The sequence below is a fragment of the Lagopus muta genome, chromosome 19, assembly GCF_023343835.1.
Source record: "Lagopus muta isolate bLagMut1 chromosome 19, bLagMut1 primary, whole genome shotgun sequence".
In the NCBI taxonomy this organism is placed as follows: domain Eukaryota; kingdom Metazoa; phylum Chordata; class Aves; order Galliformes; family Phasianidae; genus Lagopus; species Lagopus muta.
In genome coordinates this window covers 7,370,485-7,390,352 of record NC_064451.1, presented here as the reverse complement: position 1 = coordinate 7,390,352, position 19,868 = coordinate 7,370,485, and the positions used below count along the sequence as shown (strand labels likewise).

General features: G+C 48.9%; 1 long non-coding RNA gene across 4 annotated transcripts; it reads right to left on the bottom strand.

The window, feature by feature from the left end:
• Window positions 1–1,559: 1,559 nt before the first annotated feature.
• Window positions 1,560–12,369, bottom strand: LOC125702749 (uncharacterized). Of its 4 annotated transcripts, none has more exons than XR_007380686.1 (4): window positions 11,727–12,369; window positions 7,395–7,500; window positions 4,734–5,871; window positions 1,560–1,682 (listed from the first exon to the last, which is right to left on the bottom strand). It is a non-coding gene; the product is annotated as an uncharacterized LOC125702749 (long non-coding RNA). The 4 variants fall into 4 exon arrangements; XR_007380688.1 differs by lacking the exon at window positions 1,560–1,682 and having other exon boundaries at window positions 3,480–4,880; window positions 5,563–5,871; window positions 11,727–12,364; XR_007380687.1 differs by lacking the exon at window positions 1,560–1,682 and having other exon boundaries at window positions 3,480–5,871; window positions 7,395–8,302.
• Between the last annotated feature and the right edge of the window lie 7,499 nt (window positions 12,370–19,868).

Below are 19,868 nucleotides of genomic sequence, written 5' to 3'. Positions count from 1 at the left end.
GAAGGATGCAGTGCTCAGGAATGAGAATATCGCAGCCTCCGTGAGCTGCTGTCTCTTCTCCCTCTGGAGGAACATTGCATTTGAGTGAGGTAGGATGCATTTAAAGGCAATGTGAGTGCAAGCACCCAAACATACAGCCAATTTTCCAAAAGAAAAGTAAAGCCTCAAAGACATTTAACTCTATTTTGATGGGTCGATGTAGGGATCATTCTGGCTTCACTGCAGGCCATCTGAACATGGAAACTCCCAACATTTCGAGCAAACTTGATCCTAAATTCCCATTGAGTCATGCTGTGGAACAACTATGTTAAGAACCAGGGCTGAGAAAAGATAACCAGGCATGACAAAGGCAACGGCTGCGCCAAGAGGAGCTCCTGGTGGAGGAGCTGTGCTGAGCCCCACTTCTCTCTTCGTGCGCTCTAGTAGACAGACGGCGAGGAGCAGTTCAGATCCTCACATCTCCCCGCATAAATTCAGCCTCAGCCTCTTGCCCAAGAGGGTTTCATTAACCACCAGCCAAGATCTTTGCAAGTTCTCGTTAGTTCTGCAAATTGGACTATCATCAGTTCCCAATGCTGGGAAAACATCAGCCCTGAACTGAGGTGGCTCTTTGCTGTGAGGTGTTGGACAGCTGACGGCCATTCATAACTCACAGTGTTGCAACACAATCCCTTCTTTTCTATTCCAGGATGATTTAAGAAAAAGAGAAGAAAAAGGAAGGGAGAAAGTCTTTTAGTAGAGACATTTCAACGATTCCCTTACTGGCTATATAAACAGGAACAAAATCAAACAGCAATTAGCCGTAATTATGCTTTAGCCTAAAAAATCCCACACATATGAGATGATTACCGTAGCAATTACTGAGGGCTTCTGTGCACGTTTGGCTGGCATAATTACACCTAATGTGGCCTTTTGGAGAGAGCAAATTCCTTCTTCCCCTCGTGGTTGCTGGGTTTTCCTCCTCCCTCCAGACTTGCCTTTTTTTTTTTGCAGTGTCTGGGCCTCAGCAAGCAGAGTGGCAACGGTAGCAAGGAAATAAGTAATTTGCAGCCCCTGTGTGCTCTGGTCCCAGGGCAATGGATTGTGCACCCTGCATTGATGTCAGGTACTTGGGAACCGAAATTTGGTTTATTCCACCAGGAAGGTGGGAGCGGAGCTGCAGGGAGAAGCACTTCTTGCAAAGACAATAGCAGTGCTGGGAGCAGGGACAACGTGGATGACAAGTCCAATGGAAATGTGTTCTCAAGTCAGCTCAGAGCCTTTCTCCCCTCAGGGGTGAATCAGACTGAGGCTCCTTCTTCCTCCAAAAGCAGCAGAAAAGCCTGCAGGCTTATTTCTATTTGGACCAGCACCACTTTTTAATCTTGACTTATGGAGGAAACATATGGAATGTATTGAAAAAAAAATATTGCTGTCTTTTCTGCAGCTTCTCTCTCCCTCTCTTCAGAGCAGAAATATGAAACATCTGCGATCCTTCAGCTCAGGCTGGGGCAAGCCCTCACCTCTTGACCCACTGAGCCCCTCCAGCAGCAAACACACGGGGACGTGGCACACGTTCTGCTCAGAGCAGCCCCAGATACATCACCTGGACAGGGGAAGCATAATCTTCTTCCTCGAGATATGGGAGCTGGAGGTGGAGGCAGAAACCATAGCTTCCTCTGTACCTTCCCTTCCACTCAGCCCTAGGAGCATGGAAAAACTCTGAGAAATTAAATGGAACTTCAGCACTGCACACAACTTTGCTCTACCTGCTTGGCTTTGATGAGCTGCAGCAGAGAAAGAAGAAAGAGGTGGAGATGAAGCCCACACTTCTCAGCAGCTGCCATAGGACAGAAACCTGCTGCCCACAGACTGGAACAGCAAACATCCTACCTTTGTCTCTCACTGAGATGCAGAGCTCAGCATTATCCCTCTTTTAACCCAGCAGATTTATGACTTCAGCATCAAATCTCCTATTTCTTGAATTCACCCAACAGATCTTATGTCAACTTAGCATCATTTCTGAAGTGCCTGCAGTGTTTATTCAGCCTGGCCACTGGTTTATTTGAGTTAAATATGTCTCGATTTGAAGCAGGTTCATTGCAGGTTCCTATTTCCCCACTGTGTACCATTAGGATAAAAAACCCACTTGACAGCTGAGTAAATGGCACCAATATGAGCTCTGGTTGGTCCATGAAGGAGTTGAAAGATACAGAGCAGAAAGCTCTGAGCTAAAGATGCTCCAATCTGTGTTCATTGGTGCTGTCCTGGCATGGACCTCTGCTGTCCTATGGCTTGAACTGAGGGTGAGCTGTACAGAACAACACATTTTAATTGACACAGGGATTGCTGCTCAGCATGAGGCATGAGACCCTCAGGATTTATCCCATGGAAAACATCTCTGCGCTCCCTTCTGAAAGGGGGATGAGTAAAATGTTAAGGCTTAAAAAATGGGAGGACATAGGATCCAGAAGGTTCCTTCATGATGTGATTGATTCTCCTGCACAGACATTTCTTGGCTTTTAAGTTATGGAAGAAAAAGACACCAAATGCAGTGTTTCCAAGGACTTTGGGAAAGGTTTGGGTTTCCTTCTTGTGAGACTACCTGGGGCCACTTGCATCAAGGTTTGGGGTGTGCTTTCAGCCAACCTAACTCAGTAAGAGACCTCTAAAAGCTTCTCCTAAGCCATGAGCAGGCGTTGGGCTCAGCTTGGGCTGGGAATATTGAAGGGGAAGGATTTATTGAAGGAACGTTCTGTGGATGAAGCAGACTTCCAGAGCATGTTGATAGAAAGTGATTACCAACCTCATAAACATGAGCATTTGCGCTGGCAAGGGTGAATTAAGCGCGGAGTGCATTAAGAGTGCGGGTCATCTGAAGCCAAAACCTGAGGAGCAGAGCCTTCTAGCTCCAAGAAATGCTCGCATGCTCTCCATCCTCCCAGCCGCTTGCAACACGCGCTGATGTGGCAAAGGGAGCAGAGCCTGTGCAGCTCGGGGGAGCTTTAAGCATATCAGCAGTTTTGTATGCAGGGGTAAAGCTGTGTTGGTACTGGAGGAGTGGGAGAGGCAGGGGAAGCCCCGGCTCAGTGCACATAGAGGGACAGCCCAAGGGATGGGGGGCTGCTCCCACTGCTGGGCTGCTCCTCGGCCTCGCATCAGCTGTGCCAAACACTGAGTGGAACCATCTGATAAAAGCTGGACATGTATCAAAGATGTGCTGCGAGCGCCGTAACTCAGCTCTCATCTGCAGTCCAGAATCACCATCTGCTCGACATGTCCTGCCCTGCTTCCTCACTGCATGCAGGGCTCCGTGCAGCTCAGCACCGGTTATAAAACGAGCCCAGAAACCTGAGCCTCACCCTGCTGTGTGCCTTCAGGCTTTTATTTGTGCAGGGAGGAGAGATGTGAGCCCAAGAGGAGCCACACAGCCCCTGGAAATCTCAGAATATGGTCAGGGCCTTGGAGAGACTGATTTATGGAATGGGATTAGAGCCTGGGGGTATTGCTTGGCGAGATGAGTTGGGGAAAGGGACACGATAGCAGCCTGGAAGGGTTTCAAGGGTGTAAAGACTGAGGTTTGGGATGGAATATGTTGGATGGTACAGCAAAGTACGAGTCAGAGCACAGAAATGATGTGGAAGAGCATTACAAGGCGAGAGGGATTATCTTGTGGCCATGCTATCCAGGAATGGGTTGTGGGCAACCTGCACCTCCTGCTGCCTGGGATCATGCAATTCAACCCAAACACAGCCCACAAGCACTGCTCCACCTCCTGCATCCCTGCCACTCGGCCTCAGCTCTACTTTCAGCCCCTTGACTCATGGGCAGGAAGGAGAGAGGAAATGGAGAAGAGGACAGAAAGAGAAAGTAAGGTAAAGCAGGCACAACTTTCATCCTGAAAAGAGAAAAATGGGCAATTTCACATTGTTCCTGTGAGAAACTGCCCTGGGTGTAAGGATCAGTTTTTGCTCCATCCCTGCACAGCATCACACACTGCAATTCTGGGAGACCGAGGCTCCTCTCTCAGTAAAAGCAAATACAGACACTAAATGGGATGTACAAAATAAATTGGGAACAAGACAGGATCCATAATCTATAAGAGTTTAGTCTTCGGCGTGTGTGACTGCAGGATCTCATGTATTTTTCATCTAAGACTGCACAAATCTCTATTGGCGTATGAAAAGAACTATCAGAGACAATCTGAGAACAGCAATATTTTATCTTAGCCAAAAGTCATTCATTTAAAAAAAAAACAAACCTCCTCGTATCCTTGCATCATGCATTAGGAAGCTATTACTAATTAGGGACAGATGAATCAATTGAGATAAAATTAAATCCTATTTCAACTTTTGCCCCAGTTTCAAAATCAAACCTTATCTGCAGTTTGGAGAGGTTCTCCTGGAGGGCTTGCTGTCCTCCTCCCATGGCTGTGCTGTTGTTGGGATGGGATGCTGACTGCCAGCACCATGCTTATGGTTTCTGCACCAAATCTGGGCGCTTGTGGTCAAGGAAGTGCGTGCCTATAGAGCTGCATCCAGGGGAAGACTTGTTGTGCCAACGTAAGCACATTTACCGCTGATTTATCATCAGGCACGTAAGCGGAAAATCAGGTTTGCAGAGATCAGATACCAGCATTACTTCCCCTGGCCGAGCCGAACCCCCCAGCTTTCTGCAATTCATTTATCACTGTGCTCCTTGGGAGCTGCTCTGCACTGAGCAGGGATGGTTCTGTATTCCACAACCCTGCTTACCTGCTGCTGAATGTGTGTAAAAGTCCTCCAGCTTGACCGGGATTTGCTCTTCCCCAGACACGAATCCATCAATAACACAGACAGCAATCTTTCCCTTTGGACAGAACACTGAGGGCTCCTCACTAACAATGACCGCAGGTGACAGCCCTGTGACAAATCAGTGCCTGAGTCAGGCTTCAAGTTTTACAAGCTGATTTCCAACCCATTCATTTTCTAAGCAGGGCAGCTTGATATTTTTCCCAGAAAAACATATGCAAATCTCATTTTTCTGCTTCTTGCTAAAAGTATTATTTTTGCTGCGTCACCCTCCTCAGAGTGTTAGCAGCTTGGATGATTTCAGGGGCTGAAAGGTAAAGAGGAGGACTCAAAAGAAGAACATATCTATGTGCATGTCCCAACATACCCATTAGCCAAATCTTGATCAGTGCACTGTTCAAAACTGAAACGACTCTCAAACTCATATGGCCAATGTATTTCCTGCCATGTATTTCCTCTTAGGGGGTCATCCATGATTTGTGCCATTGGTTGAAATATCCAACCGGAGCAAGACGTGAAATCCCCAGCTCCCACCAGCACAACCCCAGCTTGAAGCAGAGCATCTTTCCTGGACCATAGCAGTCCTGGGGAATGCCTTCAGGAGCCCAGCAACCCATTTCTGCTGCAAAACAGAGTAGACCACCCTGCACCACCTCATTTCCAGCCACATCGTACACTGATGCATCAGCAGGGGAAGTAAGAGCAGTGAGATCAGGGCAGCATGAGCAGGGACTCCCCTGCAGCCTGATGTGAGTGCAAGAGCAACAGTGTTCAAACTTATTTCAGAAGCTACCTTGTGAACATGCAAAAAGAAACAGCAGCAGGCTGGTGGGTTCATCCATGTAATGTTTGCAGCTCAGCCTCAAGAAGGCAAAGGGAAAACAGTTCTGCTGAAAGGGCCAGAGATGTTTCTAGCAGTTCTCCACTTCCCATCTCATCTGGGATGCGTGCTGTTTAGGTCATCTCTAATGCTGGAGCTCTTCTTCCCCTCCAGCTGGAATCTGTTTTTCTAGGAATAGCAAGAATATTCCCAGCCATTGTGAGTCCACACCAAGGCTCCAAACAAATCTGTTTGAAGGTTCCTCACCCAGTAGTGATGAATCTAAGATGGAGGGAAAAATCATGATAAGAAAACTTTTTTTTGCAGAAATATTGTCTTACAGTTATGTGGAGATTTATTTTATGAACACATTGGGCTCTAGAGGTGTGTTCATCTCCACTTTGTCTGCAGGAATCAACATGCTTTTCCACAAGGAAGATACCAAAGCTGTTGCCAAAGCTTTCATTCCCAGGCTTGGCATGGATGACCAGCAGCAAGGCAGTGCTACGTGGACAGAGCGCTGCATCTCTGGGGGCAGCTGGAGGACACTCATCCATCCCTGGGCACAAGGAGGGAACACCTTCCTGCCCCAACACAGCTATGAATTAAATCAAGTAAAGCATTTTCAGAACAGCCTCCCCATGATATCACCTCCTCACTGGTGAGTCAAGAGGAAGAGCGCACAGAGCACATGGGAATGGGGCCACTACCACAGCATTTGATTCATTCTGCTGATGTTTTTTTTTTTTGCACAAAAAGTCTCCCACGTGAAGGAAAGCAACAAGCTGAGATTCTTGCCTGGGTTTCTATGGAGCAGTTAGCAGCTCTTCACGCAGCTATAGGGAAGAAATCCAACCTCTGTGTCTGCAGCTCAGGGAGAGGCACCATGTGAGCTCCTCACCACTCACGGTCCCCAGCTCGTGTCACCCTGAGGTGATGCTGGGGACAGGCAGCAGTGCACAAAGAAGGCATAGGGCTGGCCCTTATGCACAGTTCTGGGTGGGTGTTCAATCCTCACCCATTTTTTCTTCTCCATCACTGCCTACAACAGTGGAGAACCCATAGGGCTGTACAGAGACGTGTGGAATATGTAGGGTTAAAAGCAGCCCCAGTTCCATCGAAAGCGATTGCAAAACCCTTCTTGGCTCGGTGAAGCAATTTTCCCACCACCATCACCCATTCTTCTTCCCAGAAAGGTACAGGACATGACGGGAAGTTACAGACAGAGCTGGGCAATGCGTGCAGCTGCTTTATTATGAGTATGTGCTGGTATTTCTGCAGCAAACCCAGGCCCGCGGCCCTGCAGTTCAGCTTTGTTTTTGCAAATACTCCTGGGAACTAATTTATAAAGCAGGTGTGCTCACCAAAACGTGACTGGTGCTGGTCCAGTTAGCTGGGAAGTGCAAGGTGGGAATGGGAAACCGTTGAGAAAAAGCACAGACATCAAGTCCCAGCAAAGCCATCCTTCTTTGCAACAGAGCAAAGGCTTTACCTCCAGACTTGCTTCTAGCTCTCCCCTGACGCTCTCCAGTTATCCTATTTTTGGTGAGGGCTGCAGGCTGCCCCGCTAATGTGATGGCAAGGAGAAGTGGCAATGAATGCAGAGAATCCTTCCAGCTGAGAAACAGACCCAAATCCTAACGCTGCTGCAATCTGGGAGGTTGTTTGTGCAAAACATTGCAGGGCAGAAGGGTTTGAATAATTTTGGTAATTAAGAAATTAGAATAATTATGGTCTTTCCTGAGAGAACTCCTAAATAAATGCATACATCAGCGTGAGTTTGGAAAGAGCAGGTTATTCCCTACCGTGATCATCTCAACAGCAGGAATTGGACTCGATGATCCTTATGGGTCCCTTCCAGCTCTGGGTGTTCTATGATTCTATCAGCTTCTGCTGGGCTTTCTCTGCTGTCTGTTGGGAAAAGCAGGGTGAGCTGTGGTGGGGAGATGCCACCAGACAGGAATGAGGGCATAGAAGGACGATTCTGGTCAGCTAATGCATTTATTCAGGATGAATAAACCCCTTGTGGTAAGCAGAGCTCCCTAATCTCCCTCTCTCATGGTGTAACGACTCCAGTAGCATCAGCTCTTAGCTGCACCCAGCGATTTTTCCTACCAATTACCCACTGGTTCCAGTCCATCTCCCTCTGAAATAACAGACAGGTCATTAACATCAAATTCCAGCCGGATGATAAGGGAATTTGTTGCTGAGATGATCACCAAAGCCACGGTGATGAACGGGCTCAGAGGGAATTTAAGGCATTATTTCCCAGCGCTCACTGCTGGTTATCTCCTTTGCTCTGCGCTTTGTCTGCAGCCCATAGGCCGACTCCTCAATTGCTTTTCAGTTCTCCTTCAGGGGTTATTTCTGTACAGGGACATGCATGTGTCTCCAGGCTCTGCTTTCCCTTACCACAATTCTTGTTCAAGGGACAAGGCAATGACAATTAGCCCCATGGAGGTGGTGATGCTTTGGATTGGGCTTGTTGTACTTGGCACCCTGTCAGCAGACGGCTCTGCCATGAGGAAGGTGCTCGTTTACGGGACTTTAATCATTCCTGGAGAGCAGCTCACTGCAATAAAAGAAGCTCCTTCGCTTTTGAAGCCGGTGAGGTGATGCAGCTTTAAGATGGGTTCCCCGCTGCTGCTCAGCTCCAAAATTGAGGTTGCTCGGCTTCCCCTCCTCGATGCGAGCTCGGTGGTGTTATCACAAGCTGTTTAATAGCAGAGGTGGATCAAAGAGAAAGATTCCCAGCTGCAGCCCAATAAATTCTGAGCGCAGCTGCTGCTGAAGCAGGTTATCACCTGAAGAGCTGGGGCAACCCATGGCTGACTCTTAATAGTCCCAGCCACTAGGAGCAGGAAGATGTGCAGCCACTCTCTTTCACCCAACCCCAGCTGGTCCAGTGGCTAGAAAACACAGAGCTAAGGAGAAATCACCAAACTGCTGTTTCTGCTGAAGAAAAGGGAGAATCTGACCACCTTTAGCAGACTGACCATGCCTGAAAACCTACCAGAAAGCTCCAAACACTCCTCAAGGACCTCTCTCCAAGCCAAGTTCATCAGTGCCCTTTTCTCATTCAGAATCTTCTGCCAGATTTGCAGGGGAGCAGTGATGCACAGAGCAGCCCCAGCAAAACAGACCACCCAATAATGGCATGTTTGCATGCCAAGCAGCAATGGAAGAAAACCCAAAATGTAGCTGAGGACACAGGTGCTCAGTTTTTGCAAAACTGTGGTCTTAAGATTTGGATCTCAGTGTCCCAGCAAGGAAGGGCAGGGGCACTTCCCAGAGATTATGACCAGCTGGAAAGTTGACCCCTGGCTGGTTTTCTCTTTCCCAGCAATACAATCACAGCTAACACAATTCCTTGCTATTGCAGCCTGCGTGGATTTTCTCTCCTGGGACAGAGAAGACAATTTCCCAATGAGAAGTGCTGCCCACTCCCCTCATTCTGACCTGGCCTGGTAGACTGCTGCTCCTGAACAGCTGAGCTAAAGCGCAGGCTGGTTTTTACAGAGTTGCTCCAAAATTCTCCTATTCCACAGCAGGAAGGAACAAGAGCTATGAATGACAGTTATTTTTAGCTATATTTTGGCTTTATTTTTTCCTATGTTTTAGCTGATTTTTGCTTTTGCCTCTGCAGTGGCACCATCCAGCCGCCTTGGCCACTCCATCCTTCTGCTCTCATGCTTTTCCCCTATAAAGGGAGCAGAACTTGATCTGCTACAGCTCTGCTCCACTCCACATGAAAGGCAGAGGGAAGAGAGCAGCCCTGGGGTCAGCCAGCCCTCCCTGAGCAGTGGGATGCTGATGGTGAGAAATCATCACTCTGATTGAGCAGGGCCTCATCTATCATCTCTCACAGCAAAAGTCCAAGGTGTTCAGCATTAAGAGCCCCGGCTGAGTTTATATGGAGATGCAGCCTATGCTACATTTAAGATTGACCAGAGGGTAAACGTTAGATCTCCTTTCAGCCTTCCCCCCCTTTCTGAAGACAATCACATTTGGGGATCTGAAGTCTGGATCTAATATATAGCACAGTATTAATAGTTGTTGGAAGGAGTTGCTACAAGCTATTACTGAGGCAAAGTAAAAGAAATCAGATGTTTACGTACAATTATGCTATTGTGCAGATCAGTGGCCAAGAGAGAGCATGGACAGTAAAAAGGAAAAGTGCCTTTTAGTATTTTGGGATGGCGTCAAGATGGACAGATAGGGAGGGGAAGGCATGAGGGGAGCTCAGATTTCCCTGCCATCCCTCTTTGTGGAGATGTGCAGGGGAGGAATGAGCCCCAGTCTGCAAGGAGGGTGTTGTTCCCCAAGCATGGTGGTATGGATGGAAGTGCAGCAGCACTGTGTGCCACCAGGGCCACGGTGACAGCAGTGCTTGGAGCAGCGTGGCCAACTGACCCCACTCTGCACTGATTTCAGTTCCCAATAAAACAATTATCAGAGGTTTTACTCCTGTAATCAGCCAGCTCTACGATCTATCCCACAGACACCGTGATTTCCTGCAAACTAAAGGAGTACTTCACCTTCACCTGGACCTCAGGGCAGCAACACCTCTCCAGCCTAATTTCACTCCCAAGCACACACATCAGCACCATGCTCTGGGTACAGCCTCTCTCCAGACCCTCTAGCAGAGGGCTCCCCAGGCAGCTGTGGTGCTCCTCCTTGCATGATGCAATACCTCAGGGCACCCCAGTGCCTTTTGTGGGCAGCAGGACCTGAAGTGTCACCCAGCAGACGTGGGGACACTTTGTCCCATCCAAAGCTCAGCCCTCATGGCAGTCTGCATGCAAAAAATCTCAGCCAGCATCCCAGGAAAGTTCCCATCCCAGCCATCCACACGGCCCATGGGAGGATGAAGGCAGCAGGGGTGTGTGGGGGGGGGAAGATAAACAGTTTTCTACACAGGCATGGCTCGAGCCCATCTTACAAGAAACACATGGTCTCTGACACAGTATTTAGCCCTACTGTAACGTGGTCCATTTGGAGGCTGGTGGCTGTGTGGAGAGCTGTAGTAAAACATTCTTTGCTGGTAACACAGAGAGAGAGAGAGAGAGAAACCCACCCTTAGTAATAATAATTGTTTTAACTCCATAAGGGCTGGAAGAAAGGATGGCACAGTGCTTCTCTTGGAGCAGGGATGTGGTTCAGCGCCAAGCAAAGTACCCAGCTCTGCTCTGAAGCACTGCTCCCAATGGGCACTGACCCCTTGGCTCTGCCCCATTAGACCCAGAGGAGAGGAGCCAGCATCTTTTGCGTCTGGATTTGTTCTCTGAGCAGAGGAACAGCTAAAGGAACAGTCCTGGGAAGGATCGCAATGTTAAGCCAAAGAAAAAGGCTTTTTTTTTTTCTTCAGTTTTATTCAACTCTTCTGCTCATTAGCTCAGGAACTTACAGTTGGAGCTGTCACTGGGCTCCTCCTGCCAATATAGTGCAGGGCTTCGAGCAGTTACATCATTTGGCTCTGCAGAGCAGCTAAGTGGAAACACATTTGCTCGTGCTCCTTCTTGATTCTCCCAGGTCTCACAGAGCATCAGAAGGCTCTCAGGGCACCAAGCACCAACCTGGGACCATCCCAAACTGCCCTGCAATGCACCCAGCCCCACAGCCACCCCTGCTCTGGGTGAAACAGTGAAGGTTTGGGTATTTAGCAGCACCCTGGTTCTCTCTATTAGCAAATAATCCTTTCTGCCTCCTTATGCTTCCCCTTGGATTTCTCCTAGACCCACGTATGTCCTTCCCCACCCTGCAGAGCCCCACAGCCAGTACTCCTGACCCTTCCCACTCCTTTGTTTTCTGCTCTGCTTTGCCCAGGCAGAAATTCTTTTTGCCTTCAGTTTAATCAGCTGCCTTGCTCCTCCCCCAGGAAGGGCTGCAATTAACATCAGCAAAGAAATTGCTGTGTCCAGCATGGTCCACTACTCTGGCCCTTGTTACTGAGACCAGGAGGAGAAAGAAAGAAATCAGGGGCCATAAAGAACTGCTCCAGTTCCCAACTTAAACAAACTTAACTTTTTTTTATGTAACATAACCAAAGGAGAAGGAAGTTCAGAGAGTTTTGCTTTTAATCTCCCCATTCAAAGAAAAGGCTTCTCATTTACAATGAACATTGGTGCATCTTTTACCTTACAGCCTCAGGGCAGACAGCAACGTGCATCCCAGCCCTCAGGGCATCTCTGGTGGGTTGTCAGCAGGGCAGCACCACATCCTTCCAGGACTGGTGGCTAAATGTAGTGATGGCCATATTCCAAAAAGTGGGATGTGAATGGTGCCTGGAATCCAAGGAGAAAAACTGCTGCTGGTGGCAGCTCACACCTGCTGAATGTGAAGAACATGAACGGCTACAGCAGAGAGCACCACGTTTCTGAGCTCCCAGGTTTGTGTCAGTTCCCTAAATAGGCAAGGCAAGCTCCCAGGCCAACAAACAATGCCTATCAGGACCTGCTCCTTACCCAGCTGTGCTTCATCTGCCCAGCAGAGGCTGAGTGTTAGCACCTGGGGGGGGTGAGCACAGCTTCAGTGACCGTCTGCAGCCCAGGACAACAGGGCAATGCAACCACACCAAGTGCTTTCCCCTATACTTATTATCAGATCAGTCAAAACTGCAGTGTCCATTCATGCCTTTTTCTTCAGAAAAATACCAATTGAAAACAATGCTAACATCAGCTCAATCCTCTTACAACCAAGGGCAAACAAGATGCTGCAGGAAAAGAATAAAAATAAATAATGATGCAGCTGAAACATTTCTGGCTATGACGGGATTGTGCAGTGTTCATGTTACCTGCAATGGTTCCATTTGCTCCTCTATTAACCAGAGGACAAGGGTGGCTGGCAGCCAGCCATGCCTACAAAGTACTCTGTGCCTTGGTGTCCCTTAGGCACGAGGATAAGGAAACTGCAGAAAGTTGGATGCTCTTGGACAGGAGATGTGTCCGAGCAGACGGCCCCAACACTGGACTCGATGATGCTGGTGGTCTTTTCCAACTTTAAGGATTCTGTGAACACAAGTAATCGTTCTGCTTGCATCTCTTTCAGGCCATGACACCAACACCAGACTTTCCCCTGTGCTGAGGAGTTGGTGGCAGATTTTAAGTAAATTTCTGGTCTTCCTTCATTCATTCTCTATGCTGATATTTAGTCATGAGAATGCAATTTCTTCACAGAATGTCCCGAGATGCAGCGTGGCTCTGTTTGGGGGATGTGGTGCAGGGATGGCTGCAGTGACTCACAGCACTGGGAGGTGGAGGAGCCCAGTGCAGAGGTTGGCACATGGCAGCAGGGCACATCGTCCTCAGCACCAAGAAAGCAGCCACTTGGGTCTTCTCCTCCTCCTCCCTTCCTGAGCTCTCACATGGGCCATCACTATATTGCTTCCATGGCTGGAGCAATGGTGGTCTGAAGGGTGTTTTTGTAGAATTGGGAGGAAAAAGCAGAGAATTCAGTGAGCTGAAGCTTTGGTTCTGCTACAGGCGCTCTGTGTCTCTTTCCTTCCAAGCAGAGCTCTCTGGAGACTTGAAATATCCATAGTATCGTTGCCCCTTTTTTTAATTCTGCAAGAAAAATGTATTTTTAGATGCATTTTTTTCTCCATCTATACAGAACTGAAACCCTTTGGGTGCCAGGCAGGGCGTGTGTGGCTCTTACTGAACACATTGGCTCTTGCTGGCAAGCATCCTTGGCTGGAGTTGATCTCCCCACTTGGGAACGGCCACAGCCTGGGCTGATGCCATGGGAAGGCACTGCCAACTGTCCCCCTGCTCACCCAAAACGTCCCCACTCAGCACCCCTGAAGTGAACCAGCTCTATATGGTGTCCTCCAAGGGATGAGGGGCAGCTCGGTTCCCCAGCTCAGCCCCATGAGATGTGGAGGTCTCTGTGCCTGGCAAGCAGTAACACACCATTCCCAGACACATTAGTTTAGTGTCTGGCTGTGACTGCTTATCAGCACTGAGTCAACTGTGTGGGTGAGACCTTCTCATTCCTCCTTGTGCCCCTGCACCTCCTCAGGGCCATTCCTGCAGTGAGGAGGGCTTCCGTTCAGCCAGCTGTGCTTCAGGCCATGCCTCATCCATCAGGTATTTGGAGCGGGGTTCCCAAAAGCTGGCGAGCCTTGCATAAGAAGATCCTCATCACACAACATCTCACCCAAATGCCCAACCCCGGCAGTGACCTGAAAAATGTGTTTTTCTGCTCTGAGCTGAGTACACAGATGTGTGTCCCCAGCCCATCACCAGCACATGGAGCACCAGGAATTACAGCCACTCACCCCTACCCACGTGCAGATTTGATCCCTTGGAGACAATCAACCCACAGGCTTAAACCAATGCAAAACTGATACAGTTGAAGGAATGCAATCCCTGTGCCCCATCCCAGGCTCTGCACCCCTAAAAAGAGCAGCAGTAGGGAGGGCATAACACTGCAGGGACATTGCAGTCTGCTGAGCCTGGGTCTCTGCCCCTAGCTAGCCTGCAGACGAGCCAAGAGATGGGAATTGCTGCTATTAGTAACCGTGGCTATTAGTAGCTCTTGCCAAGGGCAGGCCAAGCATTGCCCCAGTCCATGGGTGCCCAGAAGGGCCCCCAGCATCACTCCTCAAGGTGCAGGCTGCAGGGTACCAGGCTGAGGTGGGGAAAACGCAAGCATTAGCACCATCTAGTGATGCTGGATGTAGGTTTGGTGCTTCGGGTGCCCTGTCCCAGGGAAAGAGTACCAGAGACTGGGAAACTGGGAGATCCCAGCCAGGGTAGAGACTGCAGGAACCGTGCTCACTGGGCTCACCACAGCACCCCATTCAGCTCTCACTCTTCTGCATTACAGGAGTCCCAGCTTTTATTGGAAATGTTGAAAAATAAGAGCTAAAAGAGCAGTAGTCCCTTAGAAACACAAAGAGCCAAGTGAAGGGTGCATGGCAGACACTGAATTTTAAAGATGGGACAATTCCACTTAGTAAAAGTTTGCATGGTATCAGTGGTGAATGCAGCCTATGCCATACCAAGACCAAAACAAGTTACAAGTCAGGGGATTGCCCAGAATAACTTAGAATAAGAGTGAGCATTTGGGAGAGGAATTTTATCCTCTCTCTTTAGGGTTTAGGTTGATCAATGATTATTATAGATTGAGATGAAACTTTCTAAGGGAGGGCTCCCCTTCTCAAGCCCTTGCCAACAGCTCCACGCTTTCTCTCTCTGTTTCAAGGAATACACAGTGTGTTCCTGGGCTGACAACCAGTTCCCCCATGTCCAGGGGCCCACTGGCCCTTTCCTAGGTGAGGTAAGCAAGCACAAATGTCCTTTTAAACAACAACAGAGTGCAGACAGCTGGATTCGAATACACGACTCTGGTGCAGGCTCCCTTTCAAATGACTCATAAAAGTTCCTTGGCAGCTGCCTCTGTGTATCTAATTGGGATCAGGTTAGGGGCAATGTGGATAGCTGAGGATGGAAAATATGTGTCAAATTTACTCCTCTGTCCCACCACAGATCCGAAGGCTTGGGAACGCTCCTACTGGAGCCCTGTGCTACGCACCAGCTCTGCTTTGAGCTGCTGAGGGTACAGGGGCATGTTCTTCCCACTCCATGCTGGAGGCTGTCCCTCTGCATCCTAAATTTAACCCCAGGCAGAAGCACTGCTGTGCCACGTTGGCCGGGCACAGAGGCAGCCCCGGTGCTGGAGGAGCAGAGGAGGACAGCACGAGGGAAGCAGCCCTGGATGCCCCAGGCGCTCAGCGTGACTCACATTACCCAGGCCACAACAGAGGCGTGAGGATGGTGTCTTTTCCATCTCCTTTTTGTCTGGGATCAGCAGCATTGCTGAACAATCCCTCCCCCTCTCAGCAGGCAGAAGGGAGCAGCTGCAGCATCCTCCCATCCTCGTTCAGAGCTGTGCTGGTTAACAGAGACTTGGCAGAGCTCTGGCTTGTACAGAGCATGGCCATTCCCCTAAAGCAGCCCTCTGGTGCAAACCCATTAGAGTCTCTGCCTCTTAATGACCCTAGGCTGACACAAAGTGATGAGCTCTGCCGTTAGCCTGCTCAGTGAAATCATTGCAATGGAAATGGGATGTGAGCATCTCAAGCACAGCATCACTTGGGTCAACGGGAAGCAAACCCAATGAAAAACACTCGGAGTTGTCTCTGGCTTGGAACCAAGCAGCAGGACCAGGAAGAATAACCCTGTTTCTGGGTCCAGACTACACGTGGTGCCCATCACTGTGCTCTGCAGCTGGCTGAGAGCACAGCTCCTCTCCTCCTCAATGTCCCCAATGCTCTCCCCACACCCCCGCCCCGTGGACCCACAGCGGAGAGAGGAAGGATCAACACAAAGCCCTTGAAAGGAGATTCCCAGGAAGTGGATACACTAAATAGCTTCTGAAATCCTAGCAGAAATGGAGCTCTTGGCAGAGACCAGAGCCATGCTTTTTAATAGATCTGTCTTTGGTTGAAAGAAAAGCCCTCTTGAGAGCCTCTGCTCTCAAGGCAGAGGGCAGCACCCTGCTTTGAACAGAGCCTGAAGGAAAGCAGGGCAATTCTACAGAATCCTGCTCAGAGGCTGCAGATTCCCTCCTGCATGCTCTACCCAACCCCACAGCACAGCAGCTCAGCTCCAGCCACCTAACCCTGACCTTCACATGCCACTGAAAGCCACCAAGCTCTGATGGTAGCTTACCATCACCACCAGTAGGACAGACACCCTTCAGGCCTGTGGCCAAAGGTAAGAGCTGATTGCTCTTACAGCCACCAAATAGTTAAGGGGTTTGAGCAGATGCTCAGCATTTGTTTGGAGAGAGAGAGGATAACCATTTGGAACAAAAAGGACTGAAACAAATGCAGGGAGGAGCCACAGTTCTCTTGCTTTAGGACTGGAACCTCAAAGGAATGGGAATTTCTCAGAGGCAATGGGAGGTCACTGCTGCGTTGGGCAATGTGGGTCATTGAATTCATCTCTGATCTGCTCAGCATTTGTATTCATTGTAAATTCCTGAAGTTTCACAGTGGAAATAGCTTCAGGTTGACATGCAAAAGTAGAACTATTGGTTCTGTATTCTGGGGGATAAGGAGCACCAAGCACTGACTCAGCCCCCTGGGTCAGCACCAGCTCTCCGATGCTCTTCAGGAGCTATTTTGAAAGCATGGAAGTCAATAAATCTTTGAAGTTATTTCAGGATGTAACCCAATGATGTTTAATCAGAAGCAGATGCCAATGAAGGTCCACGTGGGGGAGGCATATGGGCTTTAAAATACGGAGATTATTGTTATGATATGTTAACATCCATGACTTAGAAGATATTTCAGCCACGCACTTGGATGTGTCAGGGGGAAGCTTGCACCAATGGCAGGCAACGACTAGACATTCCAGAGCAGTTCAAAACCAGATGACAACACTGCTATCTGTGATTTATTTAGGCTCCACGTTCTTTCAAAGCCTGCTGTCCTGGGCAGACCCCATGGATGGATGGCAGGCAACAAGCAGTGGCCCTCTCTGTCCCTGGTGCCTTTTGGCTCATCTCCACACCTGCAGAACTGAGCCACATATTTCTAAAACCACTGCTCTGAATTTCCCATTGAAGGCAAGGAATAGGGGGAGATCCCTATTATTTTTCCTACCCGTAACATCCAGTAGGTGAGAACATTGCTAGCGCCCTACTGCCACAAATTTCACACTATGGAGCCACTAGAGGGCATGAGCTCGATATTTTTCCCCATTCGGAGAAACCCAAGGCAATTTCTGGCTGATGTTCCGCTTTGCTGTGCCCAAGTGTTACTGTGGGAATATTACCCCATGAATCCCAGCACTGCCAGAAGATGGCTTGGCTACTAACAGCAAGCTTGGCTTTCTTCTCATTCCTGTCATTGGGCTTTTTTGTCCCCACCATGAGTTGAAATGTTAAAAACCCAACAAGCTGCTCCCAACTGTTCCTGTGGCCACCTATCTTTGCCTCCAAAGCAGCTTCAGTTCTCCAGCAATACAAGTATTGAAATGGAAGCAGGGAAATGCAGCAATAGAGACCAGTGCATGTAACAGTGGGTCTGCTGGATTGCTTTGTAGAAGAGGAAGGTGCTATTGAAAATGTTACAGCTGCTACATCCATTCAGACTTGAAAAATAACATTTGGTCTGTAAGAGGTTGTGAAGCAGAACCTTAAAAAAAAAAATAGAGGAAAAAAAAGAGGGGGGAAAAAATGCAATCTGGGGGCTCTCATTCACTCCCACTGATCCCAGAAAATGAGGGGATGGAAATGTTGTCAAACCTGTCCTTAAGCTAATTAAGGACTGACGAATGAGCAGCATGGACGTCAGCCCATGAGAGGGGTGAGTGATTTCCACCTCATTTCCACTCTGCAATTTAATATTCATGAAAAGACCAACAAAGAGAAGTGACATCATCTCTTATCTGAAGTCTGGCTAGGAAACAAAAATTAACCCACGGGATTGCTCCATAGCAAATGGTCCAAAAGGCACTGAACCATGCCTGACCATGGGACCAATGTCTGCACCATCAGATGAAAGCTGAGATCTCTCTACTGAATCTTCTGCAAAAGCAGGGAAGAGGGAACACCTCAGGGTGCTCCAGTGCCACCTCTTCCCCTCTATCACAAATGGCCCAGCTGAACCATGGACTCAATGATCCTTCCGGGTCCCTTCCCATGTGGGATATTCCATGGTTTTATGATAGGAACTCCCCTAGAACTGCTCAAATCTCATTAAAACTGAGCAAATCTCTTCAGCCACAAGAAATTCAACCGCCAGCACCGCACACACGCCTGAGTGCATCTGCAGGTGTCTGGGAGAAGAACAGCACTGAATTCTCCCCACGAGAGCCCTGCAGTCATGGGGGAGGGCTGGGAACTCTGCCTCTCTTCCTTGGGGGATTTGATGTACTTCCAAGAGATGGGGAGGCTGCCAGGTTCTCCAGCTCAAGGGGAAACAACAACACCACGCGTTAATCAGATGAATTTCAGATTCCTGCTGTCAGAATGTGGCTGTGGGACATTCACTTCCCAAGCTGACATCTGCCGTCATGCAAAGATGCGTGGATGCCAGCCACAGATACCTGCTGCAACCATCCCACCCTGAGCACACTGAGAGAGGAGGAAAAACCACCCTCAGCTCTGCAGAGAGGAAACATCCTGGTCCAAGGGCAGTCATACCCATAGGTTGTCCTTTCTCTCTGCCACCATCCATCCTGCAGACTGAACTGAGTGGCACAGAACACCCCAGCAGCCCTATGGTGTTGGACATGGGAGCCCTTGGTGTCTTCTGCGCTCTTCAGAGCTTCTTTTTCTCCTTAATATGATGTATTCTGAAGGCCAGATAATAAGGCTATTAATTCTTTGGCTCGTGCTGTGGACTATTTAATGGAACATGACAAGAAAACAGTGTTTCTTTCCTGGGAGTAATTATTGTTTGACTTTAAGTCTTTACCTACGGCAATAGCTGCAAGGAGAATAGCCCCATTAAAGGCAGGTGGGAACTCTAAATCCTTAGAAATGAGGACAGTTTTTTAACCTGAAAGACATCATAAATGACCGTAGCCGGGCCACTTAATTTATATCTCATTTTGGAACATTTAATGGGGTTTCTCTTCATTGCAGAACCAGGCAATCGGTGACTCTAATAGTCGGTGTTTTTCCACACTGTGCCTCTTCCCACACCTGGAGCCAGACTGAGCAAGCAAGCCATCCCTCATCACAGGGCTGCTCCTGAGGGCTGCCCTATTTTCCCAGTCATCCTTGGAAAGCCAGAGACCTCCCAGGCTTTTTGCTCATGACAGAGGCAACTGCAGATACCTGGAGGTTGTGAAAAACTTCTCCCCAGCCCCATCCAGGCCCCAAGCTTTCTCCTGACACTGTTGCCTCCCTCCCTTGGCCAAGCTCTAGCCCAGAAATCCCATCTCGGACCTGAAAAGCCCTTTTCCAAATAGAAGTGCAATCAGCACCGCTTTGTAGCCACAACAAGTTTTCCTTTCCAAGAATCAGCGCGTTCCAACAGCAGTATTTCAGGCTGAGGGACTTTGCCAGGTCAGAGCTATTGCCCCTTTCCCCTCCCCCTCCAAATAACAGCATTCAACACACATTCGAGTCCCATGGAGGGGCTTGATTCACAGCAACCCCACGTGGAAGCACCATCCAGACAAGACTGAGCTCTGCAGTCCTTGGAGGAGAACAGAGCCCTGACCCCAAGGCCACATCAGATGAATTCTTTGTCTCTACTTTCTCTCCTCATACCTCATTTTTTCTACCCTGGAGATAACAACAGCTTCTGGAGGCCA